Consider the following 10,241-nt stretch of genomic DNA (forward strand, 5'->3'; position numbering starts at 1 on the left):
AGGATCAGCCCAGATATTGAACAGACTGGTGGATATCTTTTAGATGAGAATGCTCAGAAAAGGACGGGTGAAAAGTGAGAGTTTTTCACAAAAACCTTTGAGACACTGAGAACTTAAGTACCTGAGTAGCACTTATATCAGCAAAATGTGAAAATGAAAAACTTTGCACAGGCTTGTGTGCTTCTGAAATGGGTTGTGGACAACCAAGGAAAAGATAGATATTAGCACTCTGGTGGTGCCTTTACAAACAATGCCTCAACAGTACATCAGTGCTCTCGTCACTGGTTATCTCCACTTAATTTAGTCCATAAAGATTTTAGAGACCAAATCACACAGCAGGCACCATACTAGGCACCAAAGTTCTAGCATAGAATAAAACTTCTAAGAAGAAACATTAGGTTTTGATTATGTACTGCAAAGTTCAAAGTGGTCCATGCTAAAAGCTGAGTGTATATTTATTGGATAAATGGTATACGAACACAGCTTAATGACCCGTGTCTTTGGCTGAAGTTGAGTAGGAAGTTGGCCATATAGAATGTGAATAGAATGTAAATTGTGAACATCTATAATCTAATGTTATCTGAGATTTCCTAAAAGCATATATATACATATAGAGATAGCTATTGATAGAAGAATCGGTAATACTTCATGCCTATCCATGTGGCAAAAAGGCCATCTCTGAAATTTAGATACTAGAAATAAAAAAGCAAAAAGGGTAAATTGATATTTCTATAAGATTTCCAACTTCACCCTACATTGCTCTATCTTTAGCCAAAGAATACATGTTCAGCAGCAATATTATGCAATAAACATCAGTTAGTGTTCAGCTTCCTGTTGCTGTTGTAACAAGTTGCCACAAACTTAGTGGCACAGATCAATGCAAATGTATGGTCTGACTGTCCTAGGAAACATAAACCTAAAATGGGTCTCACTGGGCTAAAATCAAGTTGTTCGTAGGGTTGTGTTCTGTTCTGGAGGCTCTCAAGGACAACCTGCTCTCTTTTCCAGGTTCTAGAAGCCACCCACATTCTTTGGCTTGTGGTCCCCTTTTATCTTCAAAATTAGCAATAGCATCTTAAATCTTTCTCACACTGCCTCACTGTAACATGCTTCCGCCTCCTCTTCCACTTTTAAGGGTCCTGTGATTGCACTGGGCCCAAGCGAGTAAACCGGGATGATCTCCCTACTTTAAAGTCTGGTGATCAGCAATCTTAATTTTATCAGCTACTTTAATTCTTTTTTTTTTTTTTTTTTTTTGCCATGAAGCGTAATATAATCACAGGTTCTGGGGATTAGGACGTGACCATCTTTGGGTTGGGGGAGGGAGTCACTGGTCTGCCTTATCACACATATGTTACTTAGTTGGCATGGAGAGTACTAACTTGCTAAGAGATTCAGATTGCAAGTTTCATTCTGCACTTAAAAAAATGAAATTTTCTCTTGTTATTTTTCAGACCGTTTATAGACTTAAATTACAATATTATGAAATTGTATATTGTCTATAGATCTCCTTTCGGATATTCCTACAGAACTGTTTTCTTTGGGATAGAATTATCAATGTGTTCAAATAAAGTAAAGCCTATGGGAATTTTTGCTTATTGTAACAGAAAATATCATAATAATCCAGTAATAAATTCCAATTAAATTGCAAATTAATAGATGACGTACAAGTCTTTTCGACCATTTGAGCTGCTAGAACAGCTCAATGGGTGGCTTGTAACAAGATAAATTCATTTGTCACAGCTCTGGAGGCTGGGTAGTCCACCAAGATCAAGGTGCTGGCAGATGTGGTGTGTGGTGAGGGCCCACTTCTGGTTTATAGACAGTCTTCTTTTGCTTTGTCCTCATATGACAGAAGGGGGGAGGGAACTTTCTGGGGCCTCCTTTATAAGAGCCTTAATCTAATACATGAAGGCTTCATCCTCATGACCTAATTACCTTCCAAAGGCCCCACCTCCAAATACCAACAATTTGGAGACTAGGTTTCAACATGTGAATTTTGGGTGATACAAACATTCAGTCTATAGCAACAAACCACATCAAATATTTTCTTAAAACTGGCATGTTTCTAAGATATTTATAATTAAGATGTTAGTTTGGACAACTTATCCCTCAAGGTCTGAATAAAGTTCAACAACGTTTTAACTCCAGATATTGTAGTAAGTGCTCAGCCATCCCAAGAGTTATTCAAATTCTTAGAAGCCGGGAGATGGGGAAAGAGAGGTGGTCTCCGATCTCTTGGTCACTGTGGCTCCTGCCTCCTGCTTCAACCGAAGAAATGTTGCTTGGAAATTGTTTCCCCATTCTGCCATTGTTTATTATTTGTGAATATGAGTGTACATACACCAAGAAGAAAAACTCAAAACATTCACTCTCTATATATCTTGTATATGTATATGTATATATACACATAAACACTTTACTGAAGATTGGAAAGGGGGAGAATAGCTAATATATACATATACAAAATTTATATTATATATATGATAATCAGAGCTGTTGGTTTATAGCATGCAATCAATAACTACTTTTAAATTTATTTCAATTCTGCAAGCTCATTAAATTGGCTAATAATTTGATTTTTAGTTGATCAGAATTTCGTGTGTTAGAATGACTGCCTCTGAACCAAGATAGACCTGGTCTGACATCCTGGCTCTGACCCTCTGGCTCCATAATGACTCTGGTCCTTCTCCATTTCCAGTGTCCAGCTGCCCATCTGTAAATCCAGGCCCTGCTCAGGCTATATCATCAATAGGTATACATCCAGCAGGCTGGCAGGGGGGATTGATAGGCCACTGGAGCCTCCAGCTCTATAGGGTCTGATTGATGCGAGTGATCTGGAGCAACTTTTCCTCATCTGTAAAATGGGAATACTTAATCTTGTATGGGTTTCCTCAGGAATCAATGAAGTAGCTCCTGGAAATTGACTAGCAAATATAAAATTCTCGCTAAAAAGTCTCTCTCTTTTCGGTCAAAGTTTGTGGGTACTGTTTTTTGTTATTCTTTGCAAATAACCCCATAATATTGTTTTTATTGTTACAAACATTCAACTGTCAACCCAACGTTTTATGCTTCACTCTTAAAAAAATAAATCTAGGATTTGTCAACTTATTTAAATGTGAGTGTACTATATAGAGAGAATTGTTGTAAATAGTGTGAATCAAGCCTAAAGCCATACAAATTACTGGAGCTGGAAGGTAGGGAGACTGTTAATTGGGAACACTATTGTTATTGCTTAGATGGTTTTTGATACACACCTGCTGTGAATCTTGGTTTTGCCTGTCTTGCCAACTTAACAGTTTGTGCTTACTTAACACATGAAATTCCAGGGTTCTTACAGATAACGCTAGGTGCACATGGCTCAAAAGGATTTTTATGACAAATAGGCCTTAGGGATCCACAAACAGGACCATACATTCCCTAAAATTATAAGATTCCTTGGGGCAGTTATTGACAGCTGCTATGCGTACATGCATGGGCTAATTGCCAATTAAATGACCCATATTGGGTGGTGCAGAAAGACTTAGGAGAAAGATAATACCCCATTAAGCTACTCTGGCATCCTAAATAGTCAGTAAACTACCTTTAAGTTTAGAAAATGCATTAGGGTATGCCGAATAATACAAAGTTCAACAAATTTTTTTACCACAGTAGAGCTGGAATGTTTCCTTGACTCTGCAAAAATGGACTGGTCTAAAACAGTCATAATCTTTTATTTAAAATGATCTGTCTGGTTAAGCCTGACAATTTGGGTCAATGACCTATGTAACATTATAAGTGGTGAATTACAGTGTGTGGGTGTGGGTGTGGGTGTGAGAGAGAGAAAGAGAAATACTTTAGTTCTTTCAGATTTTAAACAGCTAAAATATGAGGTTAATTTTTTAAAAAAACTAACTTGAGCGTAACTTTACAATATTATTTCTAGTTGGTAATGTTAACTAAGAAAACTGAAGCACTTTAGCTGTAGGCAATTCAACATGAAACAAAGGAAAACATTGAAATTATACTTACCAATTTTATATTTTAAAGACTATTGGCTTGTTTTGAATGCAGGTACCCTATAAAGGAGGATGTCAATTCTTTGGAAGAAATGTTGCAACAGTGGCATTTAGTTAGAAGATTTAGGGAAGATTAGCTTGAAGATGTCAGAAAGAAGTAGTAGAGGGTGCAGCACGATTGGATCTACTTTATAAATTTCATATGCTATCCTCTTTTAGAAAAAGCTTAATATTTCTCTCTCTCACCCAGCATCTTATAGGTTTTGTTTAAAAGAATTATAAAATAGGATCAGAAGAAAAAGGATATAAATAAAATGTTATCTCACTTAGGGCATACTGATATTACTCTTCTTGGCAAAATATATATAAATACACACAAACACACACACACACACACACACAGATGGCAGGAAAAGTTGCATGAGTAAAATACATAGAATTTATCCCTAAATTTTAACATCAACTAACTTCAGTGTTCAATTGTGTGTTGAAAATAATTATAGGTTACAAGTTTGAAGAAATTGAAAATCATATATTACAAGATTATACTGAAAATAAATGACATTACAGTTGACCAAAAATTAAAGTGAGAGGCTAATTGTAAACAAGACTAAAATCTGTTTAATTGTGGGAAAATGGAGAAAATTTAAAAGGCAAGTCAGGGATGCTCGCCACACTGATCACACCCCAGGAGCCCAATGTTTATCACCATCTAGGCATTTTCAAACCGTGCACAGTAATGGAAAACATTGCAGGCGAGTCACAAACTGAGATCAAGACTGTAAACAAATAGAAATACAACTTGAAGGAAAATGTGTTAGAGAAAGGTTTTAATTATTCAAAAATATTTAGAGCTGCTTAATCCAACCTAGAAAATATTACAATGTAAAGACATTTGCTGAACAAAAGTAGAATAATTGGGAACTTATTTACAGAACATTTTATCTACAACATCAACGTTAATAAAACAAATTATACTTAAATTTGTTTTGCAATATATTTACCCTTCAACATATGCTAAAATAGTACGTTAGTTACATATTTAGAATTAGGTATCTCAGTTTTAATATATGTTTATTTTTTGGTAAAATTAAAACAATTATATTAGACATTGAATATGGTCAAGCAAAGTAGGATGAAAGGACCTAAGGGATGGGTTACAGGCATGGAATTATACAATCTAAACCTAGGAGGAGAAAGGTATGAATATAGACAGAGAAACTATGACACAGTTCAAAATGTGCTTTGAAATAGGATAACTTTCTCAGGGGGGAACTACTATTAGAAAAACATTAATTCCCTCAAAATTGATTGTAAATTTAAGAGAAGTCTTCAAGATTGGAACTGAAAAACAGTATTATCTTGGTTAAAATGCAAATGTGAGTTTATATTAATGGATAATTTGGCATGCAACTAAGTGGCTTTTTCCTTTTACTTTAAAATATAAAGAACTATTTTAAGCTCAGCGTGAAGAAAAAATCTCATATGTAAGAGAGAGAGAGGAAGTTATTGCCTTCCTCCATCTACTTTCTTCTCTCATTCCCCTAGATCCTTTTAAATAAATCTCCACCTTTCTTGGAAATGAGCCAAGTCTATTTTGGAGGAGGAGCATGGTGACTGTATGTTGATAGATTATATTCATTTCTCTCTTCCTCCTCACTTGTTTGCTATCTCCTTGGTAAACTATAGTCTCCTGATTAGAAAGATGACTGGATTTAGGTTTGAAGCTATAAATTGAGGGAATTGAGAGATTATAAGAGAAGGAATCTATCTAAATGGTAAAGCTCTAGTTTCTGTGCATGATGGGGAATGTAAAAGTGGTAGTAAAAGAGTATTCAGTCTGATCAGGGAAGCAGATATTGATGGTGATGGTCAAGTAAACTATGACAAGTTTATTGGAATGAAGACAGCAAAATAAACACATTGTACAGAATGTGTGAAAGTTCTTGTACAAAATCATTTATTTTCCTTTTCTTTGAAATGTATCTGTAAAATATTTCCCATTGTCAAAAAAGATGCACGTATAGTAATTAGGACTTCATTCCTCTATGTTTTCTTTCCTTACCTTACTGTCACTGTCCTGAAATATTATTTTAGAAAATTGATCAGGTAACATGTTTCATATGACTTACTCTGGATATATCTAAACTCTTCTGCACATCTAAACTTAGACGGAGATGGTCAAATGAGGGAACATCTGGCTTATACCTTTTTTAAAGTAGTTTTCTTTCGGAACTGTCAGCATGTTGTTGAAATGTGGAATGGTAACTCTGGGCGGCCTATGAACAGTCAACAATTTGTATTTTAAAGTTGCAGTATTGTCAACTGGGTGTATTACCCGGTTACTCATACACTACGTTTTTGTACTGCTGGTCCTGTAGCAGAACCATTTTCTTTTATTGTCACTTGCTTTTTAAACTTTGTTTAAAAGAAAATCCGATTACAGCACAATTTGCCTCAAATCCATTCAAAACTGTATATTTGTTTTCCAGTTATAATTTACCACATCCCCCAATTTTTATTCAAGCAGTATGTCTGGAGAGTCCATGATATGCCAGACAATGCTGTAAACACTGGGAACACCAAAGAGGAGAGGGTAGACAGCAGCTCGACTCTTATGCAGATTATATTTCAAAGGCAGAGACAAACAATATGAAGGAAATGAATAAACTGGTAAAATGTTTGAAGTGGAAATAGTACTGTGAAGAAAAGTGAAATAGATTAAGTGTTACAATGAGGTAATGTAAGAGATTCTAACATACTAAAAATTGTTCAGTCTGTTCTATACATTGTCTTGGTTTTTCCTATACTTTTTTTGTGTGTGTGTGTGGTACGCGGGCCTCTCCCGTTGCGGAGCGCAGGCTCCGGACGCGCAGGCTCAGCGGCCATGGCTCACGGGCCCAGCTGCTTCGCGGCATGTGGGATCTTCCCGGACCGGGGCACGAACCCGTGTCCCCTGCATCGGCAGGCGGATTCTCAACCACTGCGCCACCAGGGAAGCCCGGTTTTTCCTATACTTATTGATAATCCTGAATTGCCCAGTAAGTGGCTACTAAGCCACAAGAATAATTTCCCCTTATTTGGGAACCATCTTTATTTATTTTATTTTATTTTTTTAAATCGACCTTTGCATTCTTTTTAAGATTTTTTTTTTGATGTGAACAATTTTTAAAGTCTTTATTGAATTTGTTACAATATTGCTTCTGTTTCATGTTTTGGTTTTTCAACCACGAAGCATGTGGGATCTTAGCTCCCTGACCAGGGATCAAACCTGCACCCCCTGCACTGGAAGGTGAAGTCTTACCCACTGGACCGCCAGGGAAGTCCTGGGAACCATCTTTAAATAGTTGTTTCCCAAACTTGTGAAACTTCATCTGACCACTCATGCTAAAGCTATGTAAAAATTCTGTCCTTCTTCCTCAAAGCAAAACACCTCTTTGGGCTTCCCTGGTGGCGCAGTGGTTGAGAATCCACCTGCCAATGCAGGGGACACGGGTTCGTGCCCCGGTCCGGGAAGATCCCACATGCTGCGGAGCAGCTGGGCCCATGAGCCATGGCCGCTGAGCCTGTGCGTCTGGAGCCTGTGCTCCGCAACGGCAGAGGCCACAACAGTGAGAGGCCCGCGTACCACAAAAAAAAAACAAAACAAACAAAAAAACCACCTCTTTGAAGTTGTTCTCATGCGCCAGCATTGTAAATAAAAGATTATGCCTAAAAGTATGACATGAAAGTAAATAGATAAATTAAAGTGGAATTCTAAAGTCATTCAAATAATTTAACTGAAGTCAGGAAATGGGAAACAGAGGAACAAAAATCAGAGGAGACAGAGAGCAGCAGTAAAATTGTAGACCTAAATCTTACTTTACAAGAATCTACATTTAATGTTACCATATAAACACTCCAATTACAAGGCAAAGATTACCAAAAAGATTTAAAAAGTAAGACCCAACTATATGCTGTGTGCAGGGCCACTTTAACTAAAAAGTTACACATAAGTTGAAAATAAGTAGGAAGGATAAATACATAGTTGGCAAACACTAAGGAAAACTTTAGTGGTTATATTAATATCAGAAAATATATTTCAAGATAAAAATTATTACTAGAGATAAAAAGAAACATTTCATAAAGGCAAATGGTAATTCATAAGGATGAAGCAACAATTATGATGAATATGTTCTGTGCCTAATAATAGAGCCTGAAAATACATGAAGCAAAAACTCACAAAATAGATATTTCCCAATTATAACAGGATATTTTAACACACCTCTCTCAGCAATTGACAGAACAACTATATAAAGAATCAGCAAATATACAAATTACCTAAACCAAAATATTAAGCACCTTGTTTGAACTGATATTTATGGAACCTTGCTCAATAACCAACAACTGCAGAATAAAAATTATTTTCAAGTAAATATGTGTACATGGTTCATTCACCAAAGAAACTGTATGCTGAACATTAAAATAAGTTGCAGTAAACTTAAAATTATTGGAGTCATACAGAGTCTATTCTCTGACTGCAATAGAACTAAATTAGAAACTAATAACAATTAAGATATGTGGAACTCCCCTCAAAATTTTTTTTGAAAATTTAACAACATACTTAAAAATAATATGTGAGTTAAGAAAAGAAATCACAAAGAAAATAATAAAGACTATATTATAATAAATATAAAATATATTAAACTTTGTGGACTGCAGCTGAAACAGTACCAAGAGGGAAATTTATAGCTTGGAAAGGTAATATTTAAAAAGAAAAAAAGATCTGAGCTCAATAATCTAAAACTCCCTTAGGAGACTTACCTGGTGGTGCAGTGGTGAAGAATCTGCCTGCCAATGCAAGCCACAGGGGTTTGATCCCTGGTCCAGGAAGATCTCACATGCTGTGGAGCAACTAAGCCCATGCACCACAACTACTAAGCCTGCACTCTAGAGCCTGAGAGCCACAGCTACTGAGCCCACGTGACACAACTACTGAAGCCCGCATGCCTGGAGCCTGTGCTCCGCAACAAGAGAAGCCACCGCAATGAGAAGCCCACACACTGCAACAAAGACCCAATGCAGCCAAAAATAAATAAATAAATAAATGTATTTTTAAAATAAATTAAAAAAATAAAATTCCCTTAGGAAGCTAAACAAAACAAAACAACAAAAAACAACTAGGGTCAAAATAAAGTCAAAATAATAGATGAAACTAAATATTTAAAATCAGAACTTAGTAGAATATAAGAGATACATATAGGGAAAATTAACAATGCCAAAAACTAGACATTTAAAAAGATTAAAACATTTGTAAACTCCTAACTAGAATGATCAAGGAAAGAAGAACAAAAAATAGAAATATCAATTTTGAGAGAGGGGTCACTACTGCAGATCCTAAAAAACATGAAAATGATAATAATGGAAGTGTGAATAAACTTAGGCTAACAAATTTTAAAACTTAGAAGATATGTACAAACTCCTTGAGAAATAAATCTTGCTCAAACTGGCAAAGATGAAACAGACTATCTGAATATCCCTAAATCCATCGAAGAAATGAATTCATTATATTTTTGCATAAGAACACAACCAAAACACACGCACAAAAACTGCAAAACTAAAAAATAAACTCGAGGCCTTGATGGCTTTTCTAGAAACACATTCTCTGGGTGACTCAGAAGTTCATGTATACAGCAAATACTTGGGGAAAAGGTGACGGCTTGGCAGCTATTAAAGAGGAGAATCTGGCAGTGCCCTTTCTTCCCTATGCATGTTTCTTATATAAAAGAGGCATGTGTTAGGAGAAGGTCATCATGTGAGTGAAGTATAAAGAATCTGGACTATGAACACAGTTGAACATTCAGATGACTAGAATCTTAGCCACTATCTAATTGAACTGTTTTGGAGACTCCAAAGAACTAGCTGTGATGTCAAGCCATAGAACTATGGAAGCCAAAACTAATTTTGTTTTTAATATACTTTTCTTTTCTCGGGAAGAAAAGAGATCTGATAACTTGAACAGAATTTCTTACCAGGAAAGGAGTATTTCCACCACAAAAACCTAGAATATGTAGTATTAACTTTGGGATCTTGTCAAGAGCTTAGACCTAAAGGTCTTCAAGAAGAGGATTAAAGATTGAAGGACAATAGGAAACCATTATTGGAATCTGGCAAAAGGAAGACAGATGTCACATGTGGCTGAAAAGTTGTCAAATTCTGGAAAATAGAAATATACCTAATGAACTAATGAATTTGGTCAAGGAA

This window comes from Kogia breviceps, chromosome 16 (assembly GCF_026419965.1).
Source record: "Kogia breviceps isolate mKogBre1 chromosome 16, mKogBre1 haplotype 1, whole genome shotgun sequence".
Lineage (NCBI taxonomy): Eukaryota > Metazoa > Chordata > Mammalia > Artiodactyla > Physeteridae > Kogia > Kogia breviceps.